The 25,788-nt window shown below is 38.4% G+C and overlaps 1 protein-coding gene across 5 annotated transcripts in view; it reads left to right on the top strand.

Annotated features, from left to right (window-relative positions):
- The first annotated feature begins 617 nt into the window (after positions 1–617).
- Positions 618–25,788, top strand: part of LOC131683893 (SH2B adapter protein 2) — a 57,993-nt gene continuing 32,822 nt past the window's right edge. For 2 of the 5 annotated variants that reach the window (XM_058966279.1, XM_058966274.1), the window contains exon 1: positions 618–1,024. The gene's annotated coding sequence lies outside the window, so the exon portion shown is untranslated. The other 3 variants (XM_058966276.1, XM_058966278.1, XM_058966275.1) reach the window with 3 other exon arrangements.

The raw sequence follows: 25,788 nt of genomic DNA, 5'->3' as shown, positions 1-25,788 counted from the left end.
TTCGGCAGAGACAAGTAAAGAAAATTAAGAACAAGAAGTCTGTTGTCGTCTCTTCTCTTAGCCTAAAATAATTTCTTAATTTATTATAAGATTCAATTTTAAATGCACACTACCGCGATTGCCAACATCTACACGGAAACGAAAAACTACCTAAAATTAAGTTCCTTTGACTCAATCTCGTGGTATCGTGGGGGAACTTAAAATTAGGTAAACCGTGTTGAAGGTAGTTCCCATTTAACCACGGCAAAAATTACAACTCATTGATAGGTTTTTTATACTCAAATTTAAGTTGAATTTACCTAATTTTGAGTATACCCCAAACAACTCAAAAGTACCTTCCTCCACGGAAGACCTCGACTGAGTCGAATCTCTCGTTTTGTTTTTGAACACTAATAAGTGCGAAAGCGACGCACAACTCAAAAGTAAGTTAAAAGAACTTATGCTGCAGGTTGTTTTATTTAACCGTGTAGTTCAACTCGCCTATAGCTGCCTTCTCATTTACTGGTATGAATACACTGTGCCGCGGGCACAGCAGAATCCATCTGCCCAGCGAAATGACCGACACCATTGGTACGCCCCCGGTTTATGTGCTGAATACCTTTGACAGCGAAGCCGAGCCGAAGCGAAAGCGAAACACCACTCCCCTTCGTACGTGTTTTGATTGCGCTTTGAAGGCGGCGGTGTGATGTTTTCCCGTTTTAAAGAAACTTAATTCAATTTTTTACCAACAAAACCATTTCGGATTCCAGTGAAATTAGTGTATAATTGTGGACTGGCGGTCCCGGCGTATCGGTGAAATAGTTGTTACCCGTGAAATGTGTTATCTAGTGTGTGGTGATGATTTTTCATGCTTCGGGCCAAAGATCATCTCGTGAGCCTCGAGAAAAAAAAGTAGAAGAAAATTTTTGCTGGCAGCAGCATCACCATCAGCAGCAGTAGCAGTGGCCGCAGCCGCACCAGAAACGATCGAGAAGAGAGGCGAAGAGCCTGCTTACAACAAAACAGACCATTTTCGGAAGAAAAGGTGAACAGCAAAGTAGGATGTGGTGATTTATACTTCGGTGCTATCGTGGCTCATATTTTGAAGTGTATTCAGTGTTATTTTGGCACGATGGCTTGATATGCGTATTCTCGGGATTGTGTTCTGAGTTGGTTTTTTTCGTTACGATTGGTTCATTTGTTAAGATTTCGATTAGGAATATTTTGTATCTAAATTCCCTGAGAAGCACCTCAGCGTTGAGAATATACTTTTTTGTAAGAATCAAGATATAACCGTCCTAGTTAATAGTTCCATCGTAAAATTTTTCTTGCAGCTTCCTGATAAATTGATCCAACAGGCTTTCGTTTAATTGCAATGCATGTAAAAACCTACTTAGAACTGCGTCTAACTTAATCAGGAACTGTGGTAATTTGGTACTTCGCAAGCAGAATTTTCGACATTGAAATGGTTATGTCAGTTCAACTGGCTCAACTGCAGTGCAGGCCCGATTTTATCTACCCCGATTTTGTCAGCTTTTTGACCCGATTTTATCAGCCTTATATGAAAATTGTTCGATGGGCTCTAGCAGACGAACCAAGCCAAACTCGAATAAATAATTTCTTAAGCATATTTTTTGTACTATATTGAATGAATAGGATCTATATATTACATCAATCCAGGAAAATGCGGAAAATTGTTAATAAGGCATTTAAGGATTAATATTAGTAGCATATCTTTTAATTACAAGTAACTCCATCTAAGTCCAGACATGAATTGTGGTACGAGAATTGCGATTGACAAGCCTATCAAAATTGTAATTACTAAGGGATTCGAGATATCGTATCAATATGAAAGGTCCCAAAATGCCGCCACTTTAAAACTCATCTTATGCATAAACTGCATGCAATCTAGGTAATACTGGATGGTGTATGGTCGCAAAGGTTTGGAAACAGATGTACTCGTACTGGCAATATCCTTGTTTGATATGCTCCATATTCCGGATGTTGTACGGGGAATGTTCATGCTTTGTTGACCTTTCTGTTCCAGATGTACTTTTAGAGTTGAGCCTTTTCCGATAGACTCAAAAGGTAAAACCTACTACTTAACGCTTCCTTCAAAAGACACTTGCTCAGTTTTGATACCCAGCTGGAGAACCCAAACCGAAAAATTATTCATGCAGGCGTTCATTCGACTTGGCATTTGCGGAAACCAGATCGTGTTTCTAACAACATGTCATTTGCTTCGACTCAATTATCGAGACGGAACAGAATCATTTTCTCGAACAACTTCCTGATGCAGAGCAGCAGGTTATTCAACCGATATGAGTTGTGATCGGAAGTTGGTTGTTGAATGACGACCCTCTCTACATGTTACAAATTGCCCGAATCCAATGTAGTTGGAAGGGAGTTGTTTGTTTGTCCACATGTGTCGTCCCAACCGGGTAGTACATTATTAATGTAGCTGAGGATCCGTTTGGGGCAGGTATGCCACATCTCGTGAGGCGTCATAAGATGCCTTCCGAAGTATCGCTCCCTTCGAAGAAATAGTACTGCACACTGGCAGAGAATATGTTCCGAGCTCTCGGGCACGTAGTTACAAAATCGACAAATGCCATCTTGACTTTTGCCAATTTTTTTTCCAGATACTTAGCAGGACAATGTCCCGTAAATAAACCTGTGATTATACGTAAGTCTACGTTTTAGATCCATTAGTTGTTTGGCTCTTGTTGTATCTGGATGTATGGATTTCTTAGCTTGTCGAGCGCCTTCTACGTTACGCCAGTCGTTTAGTAGTTGGTCTCTTGCCCAAGCTGAAAGTTCTAGTTTAATGGCACAGGTAGATATACCTAGAAATGGTTCTGGTCCAACAAACGTGTTTGATGAACCACGCCTGGCTAATTCGTCGGCCACTTCGTTACCATCGATTCCTTGGTGGCCAGGTACCCAGAATATCATTACTTTATTCCGAGTTGCCAGTTGTTGTATAGATGTGATACACTCCCAAACCAGTTTGGACTCACATTTCGAAGACCCTAATGCCAACAGTGCTGCTTGGCTATCCGAGAAAATTGCGCCCACAGTGTTGTTGTTGCTTTATTAACGGCGTATGTCAGGTGCAAGTTCCAATTTAGTTTTTTGTCTAGGATAACACCTGGGTGTTTCGCTTCTTCTGCGTAGTTGATTGTTCCACTGAGAGTTGGGGGAACCAACTTCAGTTTTTTCCTATTGGTAAATGGTACAATGACCATTTTTGAAGAGTTCTCGTTGAGTCCCTCTTTGAAACACCATGTCATGATGAAGTTTAGGGCTAGTTGAATTCGATCGCTTAGTACAGATTCATGTTTTCCCCTCACAACTAAGACAATGTCATCTGCATATCCAACAATCTCGAAACCCATTTCAGTCAAATCATTGAGAAGATCGTCCACCACGAGTGACCAGAGCAGGGGTGATAGCACACCTCCCCGGGGACAATCTCTATTGGCTGTTATAGTTGCTTTCGTGTCTCCCAACGTTGCTGAGATCTCTCGACTCTTGAGCATCGCAAGAATCCAGTCCTCTATCGGTTTTTCCACTCCTCTTTTTGCCAGGGCCTTGTGAATTGATATGTAGGATGTATTACCAAAAGCACCCTCGATGTCAAGAAAAGCGTAAATTGCTATTTCCTTTAAATCGAAGGTTTTCGCAATAAGTGTCACTAAGGTATGTAGGGCTGTTTCCGTAGATTTGCCCTTTTGATATGCAAACTGGTACTTGTTTAGCGGAGCTTTCGATAAGTGCTCCGTTCGAATATAGTGATCTAGCAGTTTTTCCATCAGTTTTAGAAGTGTTGATGTCAAACTAATAGGTCTAAAGGCCTTGGGTAGTGTCAGGTCTTTTTTACCCGTTTTTGGAATAAATATTACCCTAACTTCTCTCCAGCTTATAGGTGTGTGCTCAAGCATAAGACTGGATCTCAGGATGTTTAGTAGATCCGGAAGATTTATGTCTGTCGATTTTTGTAGAAATATTGGAAGAATGTTATCAGGGCCGGGGGATTTGTAGGGTTCGAAGATGTTGATAGGTGGAAAGTTTCCGATGTTTTCACAAAACTCGCGCATTGATAGTTTTTTGGCCTTTCTCAACTCGGTGTTGTATTTGGTAAGAGCGGTCCTGTAGTTTGACCAGTTACCAGTAATCTTCGCTTTATTGAAAAGGCGCCTAGCTTCCTTCCTAAGTGTTGCTAGATTTTCGTTCCACCAATGAACATCACGACATACAGACAACTATCATTATAGGTGGTTATGATCCTCTTTTGTAGGTCGTTTGCCGCATTATCCAGATCGTCGGAGATTGGATCTTACTCTCCGTTCTTTTTTATTGTTCCAGGTCTGATCGGAATACACACCAATTTGATTTTCTTATTTCCCTGTGTTTTTGCATTGTGTTCTTTCAGAAACTATAGTTGGTATCAATTACAATTATATATGTGTAATGTAGCTTTAGAAAAAATAATATACGGACAATTGAAACAATTTCTTCGGACTACGGATAATCGAGTCATTTTCTACAGATAATCGAGTTACGGATAATCGAATCAACGGATAATCGAGACTACGGATAATCGAATATGGCCTGTAGTACTTTTGATTTACACAACATATGTTTTCAACGATAAGTAAGTTTAATAACTGGGACTAATATCTTTCATTTGAGCACTAACTGTTATAAATATTGTCATCAGTAGAACAGAAGCTGTTACAATTATTCTGATTGGGTTCCGCTGAAGCAGTGTTGCCAGGAATAGTTTCCGTTAATGGTGAAAATGAAATTTTGGAATATTTTCATAGCCTGGCAATATATTTGAAAACTGATAAAACTTTCTAATTTAGACTGCCTTCAACTAACTTTTTCGTGCAATTGGACTGGATCGGAAGCAGCTTCTAGCACTACGAAATCAGTACAGGCCATATTCGATTATCCGTAGTCTCGATTATCCGTAGATTCGATTATCCGTAACTCGATTATCCGTAGTCCGAAGAAATTGTTTAAATTCTCCGCATATTACGTTTTCTAAAGCTACATTACACGTCTATTATTGTAATTGATCCCAACTACAGTTCCTGAAAGAATAAATATTTTCTAAAAAATTATGAAATCTTCATAGAAATACAGAAGTTTTACTTAAATAGCATATAATTTTGAATTCGATGCGATGACTTGCATATTTTCGTACACCAATCGATTACAATTGATACTAGCTACAGTTTTTGGAAAACCAGAATTTTGTGTTCTCACAAAATATTCACAAAAATACGAGAAAAATACAGAAATTTCGCATCTCTAACAAAAAAAAAAATTCCATCCTAATATTTAAATATAAAAATCGATAGAAATTGATATCAGCTACATTTCCTGGAAGCACAAAATTTTAAACTCTTCAAAATTACAATAATTTGTGTAAATAAAGAAATTTCTTTTAAACAACAAATATTTAAATTCAATTCGGTGTGCTATAAAATTTTATGCATGTAATCGGTTGGCTACAAACTTTATTTTCCTGTAGATGCCTGTGATTTTCTCTGTAATTTTTAGAATGAATACAATGACTGATTTTGTGAGCCCCGTTGTGTATTTAGGACTGACGAAATCTGAACATATTGGTTTCAGATTCCTACTTAGTTGCGTTTCGGCTTCGCCTCATCAGTATTTGTACAGGAGGGCACAAATCCTTATTTCAGATTGTTTGGCACTATCTAAGGTATGAAATAAAACACTAAAATAGTCTTCGGAATCTGTCTATTATCGCAGCAGTTTGAAAAAGATTGAAACTTTTTAGAACATCGGCATTTTGAATTCTTAACACAATTACGCGAAGGCTTTCGCTTTATTTCCATCGTGTAACATAGGGGAATCCAATCAGAAAACGTTGTCTTAAATGTGGTTGACAAAATCGGGTCAAAAAGCTGACAAGCTCTGTTGTAGAAAAAATCGGAAGCTGACAAACACGGGGACGAATAAAATAGGATCTTCACTGTAGTCAGTACTGTGCACCGCTCTGAAAAGAACAGCGTTAATAATTCTTTACGAAGTAGATGCACTGAACAGCCTTTAAGCGACACGGTAGATTGCTGGACGATGGCCAAATGAAGATCCTGGATGATGTTTCCACCAAGCAAACAAGAGAAAAAAGTTTACTGTGCGACGATGTATAACAAACTGAATCATTTAATGCATTTGAACAAGCATATTTATAGCTAAAATATAAAAGAACCAAGATGCAGCTAGTTTCTGATTGGTTCGCTAACAATATCTCTAGAGCGCATGATGAGGATGGTGATACTGCTGCTGATTGAACAACGCACGCTTCTTGGTGTCGTGTGCATAAAAATTTGGGCATTTTTGATATTCGCAACGTGTGCAAAATTCATCCCCCTAAGAAATCCATGTTTCAAAATTGTCCAATGCTGGTTCTTTGTTGGACCAACGTTGGGCGACACCCAGCAGACCGTTCAGCAGGCGTCCATTACTGGATTTGTGTTGAATGGTTTTGAAACAAATTCTTGGGCTTCTCAGTGAAAATCTAGCATGTTGCTTCTCTTAGAGAATTCCCAAAGTTTTATTGTTGTATACAAACCAGTGGTGCGTAATTTCAAATTCAGTTGTTATTTCTGTCTGAATTTACCGAAACATAAGTATATTAATCCAAATTAATTGAAAACAATACTTTAAGGTTGCACAGAGAATGGGCAAAAATCGAAAACGAAAATCTGTTAGATCTTCATAAAAATCAATCAGCTTATATAGAATGTTGTTACAGTACTGCTGATTAATTTTTATGAAAATCTAACACAGGGTGTGGAAAAAAACTGCTTTTTTGTTTTCGTTTTTTGTCCCTTCTCTATTCAACCTTAACATAAAATAAGTTGGCTAAATAACTTGTCTTACTTTCACTTTATAGAATATAAAGTGATCGATAATCGTTCATAAGTCAAACATTAATGCTTGTACCATAGGTCAAACATTGATGCATGTACCTTAGATACTGTTTTTCAACATATAACAAATATATTTCATGAAGAAATTTTTTTTTTTTGATTCGATTATCCGGATGATTCGATTATCCGAAGTGAAATTTTTCTGCACCCTACCGATAATCGAATCTGGCCTGTGCCTATCTTTATTAAATCGAATTTTTCGTGTTCCACGACACCCATAGTTCTAAGGAAACATAGCGTCGGAATCCTATACTCGGTAGAAAAAAAGATAGCCAAGAAATGGGTAACAAGGTTGTGATAAGAAACCCGGCAGTCGCTGGAGACAATTTCAATTCATTGGTAGTTCAAGATAATATGGATGTTAGACTATGTAAAAAGAGAGCCACCAGTACTTCTCGCCAGAGTTAAAAATAATCGAAGCTCTTTTTTGACGGCTGAAAATGAACCTGATGCGACTCACGGTGAATAGAAAAAATATTCATTCAAATAACCATGTTATTCATTCAGTTGAATATCGTACAATATATTCATTTCACTAATTGTCTAGGAAAATGTTTTCAAATGCCGGTGAAGCATATGAAACAACAATCATCGTCGCTTACATTGCGCCAGGTCCTACTTTAATGCATTTGATTCGTTGCTGCACGGTCGCTTCGTGCAATAATCGGAGACAAATGAAAATCTGCATGGATGAATGGGCGGCTTGTTCGTTTGACATTTTCAGCTGCGTCACTGAATATTGAAAGTGAATGCGGCTGAATATAATCAATTTTCATTCAATGAATTTGAATATTTTTAACTCTGCTTCTCGCTAAGGCGATGAGAACCCATCATTCACGTAACTTTTGGCAGTACTTCGCTGGCGACAAACATGAGTGGGAGAGTTTGTAAAGATTACAAGCGTTGTGATCACCTGACAATTCGGTACGACTTTGGTCAACTAAATGATGCTACAAAGGACAAGGATCTCTTTGCGGAGGCCCAACGCTCACTCTTCTAACTAGAATGAGGTTTTCTTGTAGCAGACCACGAATGAGGGTTAAAAGAAACGTTAGCTATGTGACACCACTTCATAAATTAAACTGGAGCCAAGAAACAGACTACCCCCAGCATACCTACTTTTTTTTGCCTTATCATTTACCACGGAAAATCGAAGCCCCGGTTAATCAAGCTTCATCTGTATTGCAAAAGATACACTATATTAAAAAGTGTGTCTTAGAATTCTTGCACAAATAGCTATAAACAACTGATAGATACCGTTAACTCGTTACCAATATAAATAATAAATAAAAACCATCTGAAAGTACAAATCGCTCCTCGAAATTCTGAAAATCGACTGGGCCAAAATAGGTACATTTACAATTACCATAATAGGAAAATTTACCCTGATCATTGTATTTTCAATTTCTTAGCGAACGAAGCTCAAATTCATAAAATAACACAAAAAAGTATGATTCGATTATCCAGGGTGAGATTTTTTTAAAATCCCCGGATAATCGAGTCCGACCTGTACAAAGTACAACGGTTGTATACCATTCCCCCGAAAGCCATTCCCCAGAATGCCCCATTCCCCAGAAAAGTTAATGTTTTTAGTCGTTATTTGTGGTTAAACCAAAGGTTTGTGCATACTTATTTCAAGGAACTTATGCGGTGTTAAGCTGCTTTACTCGATCGTAGGGATTGGTTCCTTCTTACAATCCTGAGCAGTTTTTTGATTTTGTATGCCAAAAAATTCTTACACGCAAATTTGTGATATTTTCGTCTGACGGGTTTATTCAATCATAGGTGTTGATTCCTTCTTTTGAACTTTCCTTGAAACTGTATTAAAGTCGAATTGAATGCTCATTTTGACAAATGGTTTGGTGTGTTTTAGAGCATTTCTCGACAAACATACGATTACGGCGTAAAAGCCAACTGTCAAAATTCTCTTTGAAAGGAAATTCCTGACAAACCGTTATAGGCTACACACAGTTCACAGCTGTAAATGAAAGGGAAAACATTTCTCTTTTGTTTACTACCAACATCTTTGGTTGGAGAGTAACACTGGCTTTAACGCCGTAATCATATGTTTGCCGAGGTTTCCGTGGGCTTGTCGGTGAGCTTAATCTACAGATTTTTATGCTTAGGAATTGGTAGATTAAGGATCTAGGATTGCGGTAGACCCCGTTTTCTGGTAGTCCAACGGCGCGTGCATCTGGTAGCGGATTGATGCTAAGGGATACCCTGACGTCGCCTGAATTCTCATTTACATATTCAAATAGTGCCAGAATGATGCAGTATCCTATGGGTGAATTTATTTACATTAAAATTAGGCTAGTTGGAAGTCACTCGGTACTTCGCCTTAGTTTCGCCTGATCAGGAATATGTCAATAATATTTTATCGTTCCTAGTTGTTTTGAAGAACCTTCACCCACGTGGACCAAACCGACAATTAATGTGGATAATTTCCCAATATAAGCAAAGACAAACCTGGGCAGCTTTTCAGCAGGATGTGTGTGCGGATGGGGGGCTCTCTATGATTGGTTTTTCTTCTGTGAATAATTTAGTCATGTTCACGTTGCTCCCCAAATCTATTAGTTAACATTATCATAATTCAATACACACTATAATATTATTGGATAGGCTATAATACAGCAATAAGAATCTGAAGAGAATCTGTTCCCATCTGCACAGGCGTCTATTTGGAAGGTCCTCCGCTAATAAGAGATTTTTCTTCCAGCGATATATCAATAGTGGGTCACTTACTTTTTCACAGGTCTTTAGTGATTGGTGGTAAACATTGTTTGGTGGAAAAGACAAACGGAAATAGAAACTGAAATAAAATGGGGCAAATGATGTACGATGGAGGTGTGGTGCTGGTGCGTATTAAGCCAGGCGATGGAAATTGTTTATTTGCGGCGCTGGCAAACCAGTTATTCTATAGCGATATGGGAAGTGAAGAGTACGCGGCAGCAATAGTCCGGCTGAGAGCATTGGTAGTGGAACATATTAAAGCCAACCGAGAAAATTTCCTTCCATGTCTCATGGAGAGAGTCTCCGATGTAGGAGTTTATGCAGGCATCAACGTAACCGAGAAAATTGAAGATTTTTTGCAACGTTTAACACATCTCAGAGAATGGGGCGGTGAGGAAACCATAGCGGCAGTAGCAGCGATTTACTACTGTAGAAGGGACGTGTATAACGAAAATGGCACGATAATAAAATTTAACGAGAGAGGAGTAACGAACAGAGCGGTAAGAATAGCGTACCGCGTAGGTGGAAGAGGATCAAGACACGCTGAGAGAAACCATTATGACTCAGTGGTGCAACGTCTGAATCTCAGAACACAGAATAACTTGAACGAAACGGAAGAATACGTACCCCCTACACCTATGCTGGCGGAATGGCAGAATCGGAATACGATCAATGCATCTCAAATAATCAATCTTTTCATCATTGGAAGTAGCAGGCAGTACCAAAGAGTGGGATCGTTTTATACTAGCGAGCTGGAATGTTAGAGGATGTTCCGAACGAGAAAAACAAGAAACGCAAGATGATTTCTTTGCGAAAACGGAATACACGATTGTGGCGTTGCAGGAGACGAGGCTAGCAAACTGCACGGTGGACACGGCAAACTATCATTGGTTCAATGTAAACGAATTTGATGAACGGGATCGTATGGGCGAAGGAACAGCGATATTGATTCACAAGGCCATATTTAAGGGAGATCGCTTCAAGATGATAAGTGCCAATGCCTGCGCATACAAGTGCAATGTCTTCTTAAAACCATTTTTGATCATATCGGCGTATATCCGAGGCACAGAAGTAGGAACGAACGGAGAATTCGACGCACTGGACCACTTCATAATCAAGTTACCAGACAACATAAGGGAGAGAGTAATGATTTTGGGCGACCTTAATGCACGATTGGGTCGTACTGATCTAGTGGAGGATGATCGGCAGTGGATCGGTAAAAACTTACACCACGATATGTCCAATGACAATGGCATTAAGCTGAAGAATCTGCTCCACGGGCTAAAACTAAAAGATTATGTCACTTTGAGCAACTCGTTCAGCTAACTTTACCTGGTCGAATAGAAGATCCCATTCGCAAATCGATCATATCTTGATGCACAAAATGGACTTCAGCTTTCCTGAAGTGAAATGCTTCTTCCATCCACAGATTCAGAGCGATCATAGAGTGGTAGTATGCTATTTGAAAAGAGCAAAAAATAAACTGCCGACTTTAAAACGAAAAACATGACAAGAAAACAGAACGAATAAAAGAGTGCGATTGGAAATTGGTTTGTTAGGGGTTGATGAGGAAAGCCGCAAAAAATATCAAAACGTACTAGATAAACAATTAACAGATATTCAAACTTGGCCACATACGGTAGAGACAAAATGGTGCGGAATGGAGAATGCGATAAAAACGGCGGCGGAGGCTACCAAAAGCTCCAAAAGCCAAGGAGAGCCGCAGCCTCTAAGCGTTACTTTTTGGCAAGACAACGGTTATTGACAAACAGGAGCGATGGAGAAAGGAAGAAAGAACGGAAACTGGCATGGAAAGCTAAAGAAGAGGCGGAAAATCAACATTTTCAGGAGAAAGTCGAAAATTTCTTAAAACTAACTGAAAATGATAACTCTCTGGATCGAATGACAATGACATTCCGTTTTATCAATAGTCACAGGAGGAGAAAGGATACACGGCGGAGAAAGTACCTAAACATTAAGTGGAATGCAAAAATGGCAAAATGGATATTTGGAAATCGTTCAGTTACTCGAAGGATCACCGGATGAGAGCGGATCGGATCCAACAAGAGAGGAGATTGAATACATTGTAAGGAAAATGAAAAACAACACTGCGCCGGGTCTAGATGGTATAGCTATAGAACTTCTAAAGTACGGATCAGACGCCTTGATGGATGAGCTAGTTGCCTTGTTACGACAGGTATTCCGATCTAATGTTAGATGTTTTAATGTTAGATTTAAATGATAAACGGTTAGTTATGATCTGTAAATCTCTAGGTAGGTTGTTATATTTTGCAGGGCCTATGAAAGAAAATCGTTTCTGGCCAAAGTTTGAATACGTGCGAGGTCGTGAGAGATAATTAATTTGCCTGGTGTTGTACAGCCGAGGTATTACGTTTATGATTAAGTTGTGGATACTTGTTGGGTTGTGTAGCACATTGTGCATCAAAAGCAATGTCTGCTCTTCACACATGCCTTGAATAGGTAGGATTTTATGAGGAAAATCTGTGAATAACCTTACCGATGAAAACAGAAACGGTAAGTTATATATTATTTTAATACATCGGTTTTGTAAAATTTGCAGTTTTTTAAGTTTTGATTTACAGGCTCGACCCCATGCAATAATTAGATAGTTTAGCTGAGAGTGAATGTGAGCAAAGTAGAACATAAGCAAACCCTTTCGTGGAACGAAGCTACTAACACGTTTTAAAATGCCACACATAGACGAAATTTTTCTCGCAATTTCCTTGATATGTTTATCCCAAGACAAGGTACAATCTAGATGAACACCTAAATATTTAAATGATTCTACTTTCTCTATAACGTAATCGCCCATCACTAAAATTGGAACACTGGGAAGGATTTTTCTTGGGGATCGAAAGATCATATATTTAGTTTTTTGCAAGTTAAGTGAGAGTAGATTGTCGCAAAAATATTCCTGGAGAATTTGTAGATCATCATTCATGCTTGAAATAATCGATCTTGGGTTGACATTAGGATAAAATAAGGCTGTGTCATCAGCAAATAACCTTGGAGTTCCAGTAAGAGGAATTTTACCAATGTCGTTTATGTAAATGAGAAAGAGTAGAGGCCCAATATTACTCCCTTGGGGTACACCTGTGCTTATTTGTCTTAGCGAACTTATCTCTCCATCATATGACACAAATTCTGTTCTACTTTCCAAGTAGCTGCGGATAATGTCGTTTGCAACTCCTCTAATCCCATAAGATTCCAATTTTTGCAGCAAAATACCATGATTTAGAGTATCGAAAGCTTTTTTCAAATCTAAAAACAAGGCACCTACGCATCGCTTGGAATCCGTTTCCTCCAGTATTTTGTCGACAAGTTCAGTTATAGCTATTGTGGTACTACTCCCGTTTCGAAATCCATATTGCAAACTATAAAGTGTTCTGTTGCTGTCCAGGAATTGAACCATGCGATTTATCAATAATTTTTCTAGTATTTTATTGAAAACTGAGAGCGTTGATACCGGTCGATAGTTATCAGTTTTTGTTGAATCTCCAGATTTAAATATAGGAACAACTTTTGCTGTTTTAAGACAATCTGGGTAGGTACCTGTTTGAATCATTAGATTAAAAGAATCAGACAGAATACGAGCAAGTGACAGAGCGTTATTTTTAATTATTTTTGCTGGTATACGATCAGGCCCAGAACTTTTGTTTGTTTGTTGAACCAACTGTTGCAAAGTGTTCGTTTAATGCTTCGCAGATCATCCTGCTATCATCTATGCGACCACCATTAATGTTCAAGGATAGTTTTGATTTGTTTTGTGATTTCCCAAGAATTGTGTTTATGTTTTTCCATAATTTTGAGTGTGATGTAGTATTTAACAGCCCTTCAAAATAACTTCTTTTTGCTTGCTTCTTGGCTAAATCGAGTTTTTTTGAAACATGTTTCAATAGTTCACCTAAGCGAATATTGGTTGGATCACGACGAGATTTTTTTAAATAATTATTTTTAATTTTTATTAGTGTCCACAAATCAAGGCTCATCCAAGGGCACTGCATACTTTTGAGGTTTACATATTTTTCAACTGTTTTGGTGAATTCTTCCAATAATGTGCTGTACTTGGATATTATATTTTGCAAACATGTGTTCACGTCAAGTACAGGTCCAATACTATCAATATATCTTTTGAAGTCGACCTCCAATTTATCATGGTTTATAATGTTTTTGGACAACTTCACCCGATTTGTTCCAAACTGCATGTTGAATTCTGACAAAATCATGGAATGATCACTTAAATCGCTATAAATAGTGTGATTGCATAGGCGATAAGCGTCCCCCATTTTACATAAAACATGGTCTAAAATATTTGAGCTAGATGGTCTCGTAACAAATATATTTGCACATATAAAACCATACGACTCTAAAAGGTATTTATATTTCAATACAACATTGTTATTCGACAGATTCACTGGTACATTCATATCTCCGAAAATTAAACAAGGATGATTGGTATTACTTTTATTGAGCCAGCTTTCCATACGATCATGAAACATATTAAAATCAAATGACGGTGGACGATACACACCATGAACATCTAAGGCTCCCTCGGACACAATAAGTTTAACATGAATATGATGAAATCCATCAATACATACATTTTCAATAATTTTATATTCGATAGTATCCCTAACATACATTGCTAAGCCACCAAATGAACTCTCTCTGCTCGAGAATATGCTGTTATAGCCCTTAATGTTATACAGCGAAGTATTTCCGGTTTTAATCCATGTTTCCCCGACGATAATAATATCAATCGGAACCAGGAAATGGTCAACTGATATTAGAACATCATGAAACTTATGTAAATCATTTATTCCCCGTACATTCCACTGTAACACACGCAATTGTTTCGGACATACCCTCCCACAAGACCTATTAAAATCATCGATATGATTATGAAGATAATTTAACGTTTGATCCATTTATTACAAAAAAAAAAACAAAGCACAACATAAGTTTACAAATTAGTTATACAAACATGAAACATTAGTTCAAATCATTTTTCTTCCGCTTCGGCGATGGTGTTTGTTTGGAAGACACAGCATACTGACTAATCAATTTTTTTAAATCATCTCTAGTTCTAATCAGATCTGGCTTAGCATTTTCGTCTTTTTTTACAAGTATGCCACCCCCTCTTCCAGGCCACACAAACTTGATTTTGAGCGGTTCTTGATATTCACGCATTTTTCGCAGTAGTTCTAACGATAATGGGGTTAATTCATCCCTAATTGTTACATTCGTTGCCTTACCATTAACCAGAAAAGATTGATCAACGTGGGTTGAAGTTATCATTCCTAGCTCTTTTCTACGTGAGAGAACAATTTCCTTGATATTATTGTCTTTAAATGCAATTTGAATGGGAATCGTCACGTTTGCTTTGTTACTAGCATACAATCGTGTCGCTGAGACGATAGAATTTGGTGGCAAAGTGATGCCGATATGAGCAAAAGTTTTATCGACTAATTTAAATGTATTTTCATTCGCTACATATGGGAGCCCCAACAAAACTGCGTTTTTAGACACTGTCTTACGATCCGACTTATCTACATTAGCCTCCAGTTGATGAACAAATTTGGTTAGCTCAGTGTGCGATGTAGATAGATCCGAAATTTGCTGTTTTAGATTTTCGTTTTCGATTTTAAGGTTATTAAAGTCTGACGCGATATCATCGAACTTCGCTGAAAGAAATTCCTGCGATTTTTCGATTGCAGCAGTAACTGAACGAACCTCTGACTTCACGTGAGTCATTTGGTCTGCAACAACACTGGCAACAGTTTCTTTTAACTCAGAAGCAAACATACTGATCATAGACGATCTGCTGTTCTGCATCTCTACGATTCGCTTGTATATCTCAGAACAATTTGTGGTACAGAAATACATGTTTGCTCTCACTCGGCTAATAGCACCACCGATAATATTTCTGCACTTGAAATGAGCTGTAGAGAAACAATACATGCAAGATATTATTTTATTTGTATCTGGTTCTTGCTTCTTGCATACGACACAGCAAACGGTATCATCCATCACAGCTGTTAGAACAAAAACGATAGCAGAAAAGAAATAAATACTTAAATCGATCACAAACGGTAGGACATGCGGGATATACTATGGGGGATGCAGAATAATAAGTTTAGTTTAGTGAATCGATCCAACTCGAAACGGTTAGAAATCGTTTTGTCTGCCTATTGGGAAGTATGCTAACAAACTGCTTTATGATCACTCCGACTTGAATCCCACGGCACTACTCGCGCTAAGCCAAAAAAATCCGCTAATATTCTGTTTTACCGAATCAGTTGCTTCTCCGACCACAGCCACCTCTGTATATATGACAGTTATCTGAGCATAACCGCATATAGTGAAACTGGCCCTTGCCTTCCATAACTAAACCACAAGTGTGTGAACAGTGACGTACTAGATCATAGATATTTTGAATCTGTTATTCGTTCGGTTTATTCCAAATCAGTAGTTTTTCTGACCACAGCCACCTCTGTATGTATGCAAGCTATCTGAGCATAGCCGCATACAGTGAAACTGGCCCTTGCCTTCCACTATCGAACCACAAGTATGTGTAAAAAAGGATTGTTTATAGCCTGAGAGCTTTCAGCCACAGAACCAATGAAAGAAAGCAAATCACCACACAGCAGCAGCAACAACAACAGAAGCGCCAAACAGGCGAAAGCACTATCACAACAACTACAATTAAACTATCATCACTCGCTCGATAGGAATTATTCACCAAACTAAATGCTTTATTCCTTGGGTAATTTTCATGATTTACCGTATAATTTGATAACGACACGGGACTAATACCTTTTAGTCACACAAATAACCAACGCTATAAAAGAAAAAGTATAGAATACAACGATTTTAGTACTTTTAAAGTGGAGCTGATAGACACTAGACAATAAACCGCCACAACCAGTGTTGCCAGTTGAAGTTCAAGTCCCAATAGCCAAAAAACAAAACCCACAATCTACGGACGATTACAGATGCATAACGCTCTGTTCAGTTGCCTATAAAATATACGCTAGAATGCTGCTAAACCGACTCGATCAACAAATCCCGCCAATGTTAACCTACCAAATGGCGTTCCAAAGCAGTAGAGGCGCATGCGATCAAATTTTCACGCTACGCAGGATATTAGACGAAAGATGGAGCAAGGGTAAACATTCAATACTGGTATCGATTGACCTAAAACAAGCGTTTGATAGAGTGGACGTTTCAAAACTATCGGCGATTCTGATAGACGTGGGAGTGTCACCGAGATTAGTTAATCGTATCAACACTACGTGCATTGCGGAAAGAACATCGCTCCAATGGTTTGGTGAAAGAACCCCGGTAATTAACAAGGCTAGGGAAATTAAGCAAGGATGTCCACTGAGCCCGAGATTGTATATTTTACTGCTACACCACGTGCTAATAACGCTGCGGGAACTGATGCCGGAAATCAACCTAGAACACCATGGACACATCATTATACCGTGCATTCTGGCCTATGCGGATGATCTATTGTTCGTATGCGATACGGATGAAGACGTTGAAAGGATAATTGGTCTATTAATTCCACTGGCCTCGGTTGGTCTAGAAATAAACACGAGTAAAACCTGCGTCCTCTACAGAAATCCCTACGACATTAACAATGTCGAACCAGACTCCATGAGGAAATTCGGGCCATTCGAGTTGAAAGTAGTCACAAAATTAGGTTACATTCGTAACGAGCAGCTTGACATGGAAGGAAACAACAGCGGAAAGGATAAAAAAGGCCAACAAGGCTTTTCACGCACTATGTGGCTTCTTGAGGAGGTACAGGCTAAAATGGGAGGTCGTTGAAAGGCTTTACAACTCCTGTATATCTCCAGTTGCTCGATACTCCATGGAAGTTTTCACGTTGCTCAAAAGCAACAGGAATGTCCTTCGCGATATGGAAAATTCCATGCTGGAAATTCTGCTGTCACTAAGCTCAGACGGAGAGCAGGAATGATATAAGAAATGAACAACGCCTAGTCCAGACTGAGGAGGAGGAAAATATCGAGGAAACCGATCAACAAGAACAGATACCTCCAGAACAGATAGCACCAAAGATACTGAAGGGAAAAACCATCAACATCCAAATAAGGATAGCACGCCTTAATTTCTATGGGCACATCTTAAGAGGGGGAAATGAAAGTATACTGAGAACAGCGCTCAAATACAGAATCGATGAACCAAAGAAATTAGGAAGACCTGCTTTCACCTGGCGTACAATGATCAGAGAAGATATTGAAAGGAGCGGCATAAATGCAGAGCAGTGGCAGGATTGGGCGCTTGATAAGGAAAAGTTGAAAAGAGAAGCGAAGAATTTGCTAAATACCATTGTAGAATCGGATTATGAGGAGAGCTGTGCTTCGGAGGAGGACAGAGAAACAGATATGCTACCATCAGAGTTTGAAGGATTTGATGAGGAAAGCCAGGGGTGCAGCGGATTCGAAGAGATGTAACCATGAAGCTGGACAATCAAAAACGGTAACAAAACAACATTTAGAAGAGCTAACATAACATAACGTCTAGTGAAAATATTACTATCTTTGTATTTAACACTCATTATATCAACATATAAACAATCTTTTCTTCTCATCTAATGTAGGTTTTGAGGACCATTGCTCATTTAAAGCGGAGCAGACAAACAGACAATAGGCACAGGTAAACATCAAAATACCAGCACAAATCTCTAGGTAAGAAAAATGGTATCCTAAAGCTATTATTATCCTAGATAGATCAAGAAAGTCGGATATAATACTGACAATGTACTGACTTATGGACGGACATACTAAATGACTTAACATTACGCTCAACGAACCTTTCATACCTTTCCCCGTCCATCATCCCTTCTTCTCCTATGAAGTACATGTCGTCCGCATGGACCAGCTCAGCCATTACCCAAACTATCCACCTGACCCGTACCAGGACTGACTTAACTATAACTGTTCCATCTGGTTTCGAAGCAAAAAAAGTAATCATATGTTTGTCGAGGTTTATCGTTCTTTTGAATTGGAAATGTTTCCTATGCAAATGTGCGATCTACCAGCAATACATTTGAAAATATTTTCGTACCTTATGCCAAATGGTACTTATACCACAGACTAAGATATAATACTCGACAACAATTCTTCGCCAATGTTGGCGGTCATTTTGAATATATTTTTAGTTGGGACAGTGATCGCATTTACGATTATAGTGCATATATGGCGCCACTGATATATGCGCAAATATACGGGATAGACCACTAGTAAAAAAGTTCCTGGGTCTGAGGGTTAACTAATTTGCAAATGAATGGTTGGAACCGTGTATAGTGTTTGGTGGATCGATATTTTTACGGAATTAATCATAGTGTTATGTCTGTTTGTCTGTGCTTATGCTACACGACTGTTAGGTCAAATGGCCAGCTACTATATAATGTCTTATGTCACACGATGTTGTGCCAAAAGGCTTTATGCCGAACAGGATAGTCTTGCTCAAAAGTTGGGACAACTTTTCAAGTGTAAACTGGGCAGACGTAAAGATCACAAGTTTGCGTGCAAGAGTCATTTGGCATGAAAATTCAATGAACTGTTCATGTTTGAAAGAAGGAATCAATTCCTATGTTTGAGTAAATCGGGTAAGCGAATGGATAACTGGTTTACTTGCGAGGAGCCACCGCTTTCGGCAGCTCATACTCAGCAGGCTAACACCACATTACTTCAATTACTTCGATAATGGACAAAAGTTTGGTTTCACCATATAACCTTACTTACATAACACTGTTTCATTTTTTTTTAATCCTAGATGGGGGCCCTACCACTTACTATGATTGTTGCCAAATGTCTCTCAAAACACACCTGTATTAGATTCTGAAATTTATTCGACATGTTTCCGGGACAAAAGTTCTTTCTGGGGAAAACACTTCAGTGTTTTATTTTGTCGTATTTTCATCGCGATATTCAACACAACATGAATTAGCAAATAATGTCATCCTAACTTCAGGTTTCAACACAATGCAAATCATTTCAAATGTGCACGAATCGAAAGCGAAGAATGTCGTTTGATGGAAGTGGGAATGAATACAGTAGTGATTCGTTGGCTGGGCCACAGTCTATGTTCAACTAACGAATTTGATTCGTTAAAATAAAATAAAACTTCTAGGGAATGACTTTCTGGGGGATGGAATTCTGGGGAATGGCTTTCTGGGGAATGATTTTCGGGGGAATAGTATACAATCGAGAATACAATTCTTAAGTGAACAAATCCTTCTGAATTTAATTCTCTATTACATTATTCTAAAAATGATAGCAAATCTTTTTAATAATTTTTTGATCTTCACAAAGATATCTACAAATATGATACCAAAGTTTTAATCTCTTTCAATTTAAAAAAAATGGGGAAAACAGTTTCTTGTTTGCCTTTTAAAACAGATCAGCGGATCTTACATACCATTCAATCTCATTTGAATGTGTACTGTTAGTCTATTTTTTCCCATTACACCATCCACACTTTTATCAGTACTCTCAAGTATCGACTATAGATCCTATCGATCGTCTTTTCAAACATTTCTATAAGATCTTGCTAATTCAACCAAAAAAGTTGTGGAACTTGAAAGTCTTACTCCATTTCGTGACCTTGAATTTACCGGAGATATGGAAATATGACCGAGACACAGAAACGATCAGATGACGATTAATTTCAAAGGGGGCACTCTCAGATGCAGCCCGCCATAGAGTCGAGAATGCTTCCGTCCGGCCACTGATCGAATTGAAGCGCGCGAGCATCACAACTAGCACTGTAGGTAAATAAAGAGAGCACTGATTGAATCGTCCTCGTTTGTTCGCTGGGTTGGGAGAGCTCTTTCGTGATTTGCTCAGTGTACGAGATAAGAGCACCTAGCAGTGAATGGAATGATGAATAAAGTTTCAGGTGAATAAAAAAAAAGACAATCCGCGAACGTCAAACGTAAACAACCCAGTTTCTACGCCGCAATCAATCAATAGAGCTCGCGGTGCTGAGAAGCGTATACGTACATCATGGGGGAATACATATACGGTAAAGGCAACTAGAAAAAAATAGTGCACAATTGATAAATTAATCACTACAGGAGGCGGTGCCTGTGTGTATCGGTTTCTCCCTAACTGATTGAGTATCGCGATAATTTTGTGTGTATGTTTTGGTTTGCCATTCAGCTGGTTTATGATGTGAAGTGCGGTGAAACTGAAGCGAAATCGATAAATAAAAAAGTCTACAGAAAGTTGAGATGAAATCCTAGTGTGAGTCTGTGGAGTGAGAAGCGAAATTTCAAAACAAAAATTGAATAATGGAAATAGCTTGGATCGTCACCGGTAGAGCACGGGCAAAACCAAACCTGATCAGTGATCTGTGCTTCTCATACTTTGCTCACAGAGAGCTAGCGGACGACGTTCCAAATGTTTATAAATTTGAATACATAAATGAATAAATGCGAACGCTACATGTATGTAGTGTGATAAGAAGACACGATCTTTGCGTCGGGGAGGAGTACAGGTTCACTATAGAAATCTAAGGAAAGAAATGCTGTTGAATATGAATTTGGTTCGTTGATATAGTGATAGATATTCGTTTGGCTACACCCTAGTTTTTTTTCACTATTTAAATACAGTCAGGTTTTTTTTACGTGGGAGATACAGGCCGCGTAAATGAAAACCGCGTAAATTTCATGAAGACCGTGTAAATTTGAGAATCCACGTTAATGGGAACCTCGTTGATGGATACAGCGTAACCCTTGTAACAATTAAGGTTTTATAGTACTCCTGAAGCCTTCCTTAGAACTTCGATTGCGCTTGTAGTGTGCTATAAAACTTGAAATGCTACTTGGGAAATTAAAAAATCCACGTAAATGAAAACCGCGTAAAATTCAAAAACCGCGTAAATGAAAGCCGCGTAAATTTCAAAATCCGCGTAAAAAACCACGTAAAAAAATACCGCGCAAAAAAACTGAGTGTATTAAAAAGAATATTTCTTTTCATGATCATAAATCCGGTGTCGGATTTCAGACAAAAAAATCAAAGTCAAGCAGCAAACTGCGAAACAATTTCACAGAAGGTACAGTGAATCTTAAAATTAAGCGAACACCTTTGATGAGAATTTTTTGGGTGGAAATCGCAAGATATGATGTATCACAACAATTTTCGAACTTAATTTAATGCACTTTCAAATATATAGAGCCCAACGCATAGCTGTGAAACAATGGTATGCGAACGCACGAGCGACTCGGTTTTTTGCGTTTTCTTTAAGGTTATATACAAAGTTGGAACTAAAAAAATTGAAAAAAAATATGTTGAATATTCTGAAAGTACATACTTTCGAAAATATCTGCGAAATTTCATCCAGATCGGAGCACCAGATTTCAAACTAGAGCTGTTGGCAGCTCGATGGTTCTTCCGCGAATGAAGTTAACACAAAACTTCAAACGCAATTATCTCGGAACTAAGTTTTTTTTAAAGTAAACATGATATCTCAAAAACTATTCATCCGATTTCCATAATCTTTTTTTAATTGTTTGTATTTACATTCTCGTGTACTTGTAGGGTTTCATTTTCATCTTAAAAAATTCGATTCTTTGCAATGAATTTTTGTTTAAAATTTTGAACACAACTCAATTTTTTGATCAACGTGTTTTTTGTAGGGTTTTGCTTTCTCATATAAAGAAAGGCTATGCAATCACTGTAAAAATCGACTTTTTAACCGAGGCCCAGAGGGCCGAGTTTCATACACCTATCGATTCAGTTCGTCGAGATCGGCAAATGTCTGTGTGTGTATGTATGTGTGTGTGTCATTTAAACTCACAATTTTCTCAGAGATGGCTGAACCGATTTTCGCAAACTTAGTTGCACCTGAAAGAAATAACGCTCCTATACGCTGCTATTGAATTTTTAGTTGATCCGACTTCCGGTTCCGGAGTTACGGGTTGAAGAGTGCGGTCACACACCAAATTCCCATATAAACTGGTACCACCATGATGTTCAAATGATGTAAAACATATTAAAATAGATGTAACATTACTGTAGTTTGCGGGTCTGGATCACTAATGATCAATTAAAGCAGCTTTGACCACATTGGCCACCTATGACGGTTCATGACGCCCCCGGGGAACCCGCCAAGTTCCTAAGCTAATATCACACCCATTCCCCAACGAATTCTCTACCGATTTTTGCAAACTTGATTTCAAATGAAAGATACAGTAATACCATTGACTGCTGCTGAATTTCATTCGGTTCTGACTCTTGCTTCCGAAGTTACAGGGGTGTTAGTAAGGATACACTGGAATTTCCCATATAAATCGGTACAATCGTAATACCTCAGAGGCTAAAAACCCATGAAATGGTCACCAAATTACTTCTAATCGCAGATCTGATCACTGATTGCCAATTAAACATTCTTTGAATATATTGTCCAATATCGACGATTCCGGAATTCCCCTCCTCCGGCCTTGCCCTTCATCACTCCCCTCCCCTTGGACCACCCTCACGCCCGCATTTCCTACATCCACCCCGTATAGCGAAATAAGATGAAGGATTTCTGACGCATCCTCCACTCCCACTCTACTAACCCCCCATTCCCTCCACTTTCAAACCCATTCCACCAACATTTCAAAATATAATCACATGAAGATAACATTGAACTCATGCTGATTAAGCTAATTAAATATTATTCTTTTGCCTTTCTCATATAGAAAGGTTATGCAATTGCTCCAAAAACCGACTTTCTAACCGAGGCCCGGAGGGCCGAGTCTCATATAACATTCGACTCAGTTCGCCGAGTTCGCAAAATATTTGTGTGTATGTATATGTATGTATGTGTGTGTATGTGCGGATTTGTTAACAAAATGTCCACATCGGTTTCTCGGAGATGGCTGAACCGATTTTTACAAACAAAGATTCAAATGAAAGGTATAATATTCCCATAGGTTGCTATTGAATTTCAGCCCCCTATTCTGCGCGGCGTGTGACGTGAGACGACTAATCTCACCTCACTTTACGTGACTTTTCTCACCCAATTCTGAAGAGTCACTTTGGGTGACGTGAGACGCCCATTTAACCGCAATGGGGAATCTCACCTCACCCGAATCGACTCTCAGAATAGGGTGAGAAAAGTCACGTAAAGTGAGGTGAGATTAGTCGTCTCACGTCACACGCCGCGCAGAATAGTGCCGCATTTTCAACCGACATCTTGTTCCGGATTACGAGTTGAAGAGTATGGTTACAAAACAAAATTTGTTGATTTGTCCACATCGGTTTCTCGGAATTTTCTGAACCGATTTTGTCAAACTTGATTTTAAATGAAAGGTCCATCAGTTGCTGTTGAATTTTGTGTGGATCCGAGTTCTGGTTCCTGAATTACAGGGTGATACGTACGATCACGCAGCAAATCCCGATTCTAACGAATTCTGCGATGAATGTAAAAAGGTGAAATTTTTTCCAAAATGTGAACACAACTGTTGAATTTGTAGATCTAGGTCACCAACAATCATTCAAAGTCTCTTTGGCCACACTGGCCACCATCGACGGATCCGGAAGCATCCAAATTCAGAATGACGGTTATATTGGTTTGTCGAAAATGGCTAGACCGATTTGATCAACTTAGTCTCAAATGAAAGGTGTTGCGTCCCCGGAAACTGATATTAAATTCCATCTCCATCCGACTTCCAGCTCCGGAGTTACGGGTTGTGGAGTGCGATCACGTAGAAAACTCCGATTCAAACCGATACCGCGATGAATGCAAAAAGGTGCTCTTATATATACTTACCAAGTGTAATAAGAATGAAAGACATTTCCATAATGTTATATTGTACGAACCAGCTATTAAATCATAGTTTGGAGAAATGAGAAAGGCACAATTGCACCTCTAGGTGGATTAAAACAGGTTTTTTAATTCAATATTACCGTGGCTGTCTTTTCTTTTGCAAAATTTTAGAACTCGAATAATGATTTCTTTTCTTGTATATAGTTGTCAAGTCATGTATAATAAAAGTGTAATGTATACACTTAAAAGCTTTTAATAAATATCAGCAACTAAAAAATTCTAGTGCTCGTGATTGAGAAAGGCACAATTGCACCGCTAGGTGGATTAAAACAGATTTTATTTTTTTGATTTCAGTTGAGCGATTCGACTTGGAGAGCGTTCACCGCAAACCTCTAACAAAAAAACACGTTTCGGCGATGGGCCATAACTTCGACAATATTGAATATTTTTTAAATTCAATTTGTTTTTTCGAGCTTCGGTAGTACCACCAACGAACTATCTTTCGTTTTTTCAAATAAAATTTGCATGAAACACTTTAAAAAATCACGAACTTAGCTCACTTTTTCGCCACAACTTTGTACATAACCCCCACCTGCTCCTGGATTGGACAAAAAAATCGAGCATTAGTTGAGAATTGTTTGCGGAAAAATGAAAAGACATACGAACTTCTGCTTTTGATCTTTTATTCGTTATTTATCGTTTATCAGAAAATAATTCAAAATGCTGGCTTCAAAATGACAAATCTCGTCGGCCTCTGCGCGCAAAACATTGTCCTACTTCGTCAAGTGCAGGGCCTCTCGTAGTTAACCGAAATAAGAAATTGATAATAATTCATTAAAATAGATAAAATTTCCCGTGACTTATATCTAATTTCAATAAATTTATATGAAAAAAATAATAATTTTATAGACGTGAAATACGTCTATTTTTTACTGTAATCTCGTTCAAAATTAATAAATAAATTGTTTATGCCAATGTTAGTTACAAAACGCTTTTAATCCACCTAACAGTGTGATGATACATTTCTTATAATTCTTATCACTCTCTTCGGATATTACATCGTTTGAGAACATTTAGAACTTGATGCTTCGCGATGTTTTTGATAACACATACTACATGGGATAGATCTCAAACCAAATCAATGGGAAAGTGAAAAAATGGCCCATAAACTAGACATACAAACGAATTATTGCTAATGCTCTGTCAATAAAATATCTAAATTCTTCAATCAATGCATTGTAGTGGGAAAACTGAATTTTCCTAAAGGGGTTATATATTGTACTGAGCC

This window comes from Topomyia yanbarensis, chromosome 2, assembly GCF_030247195.1.
Source record: "Topomyia yanbarensis strain Yona2022 chromosome 2, ASM3024719v1, whole genome shotgun sequence".
Taxonomy (NCBI): domain Eukaryota; kingdom Metazoa; phylum Arthropoda; class Insecta; order Diptera; family Culicidae; genus Topomyia; species Topomyia yanbarensis.
Note: the sequence above shows the minus strand (reverse complement) of the source record. Positions and strands in the feature narration are given on the sequence as shown.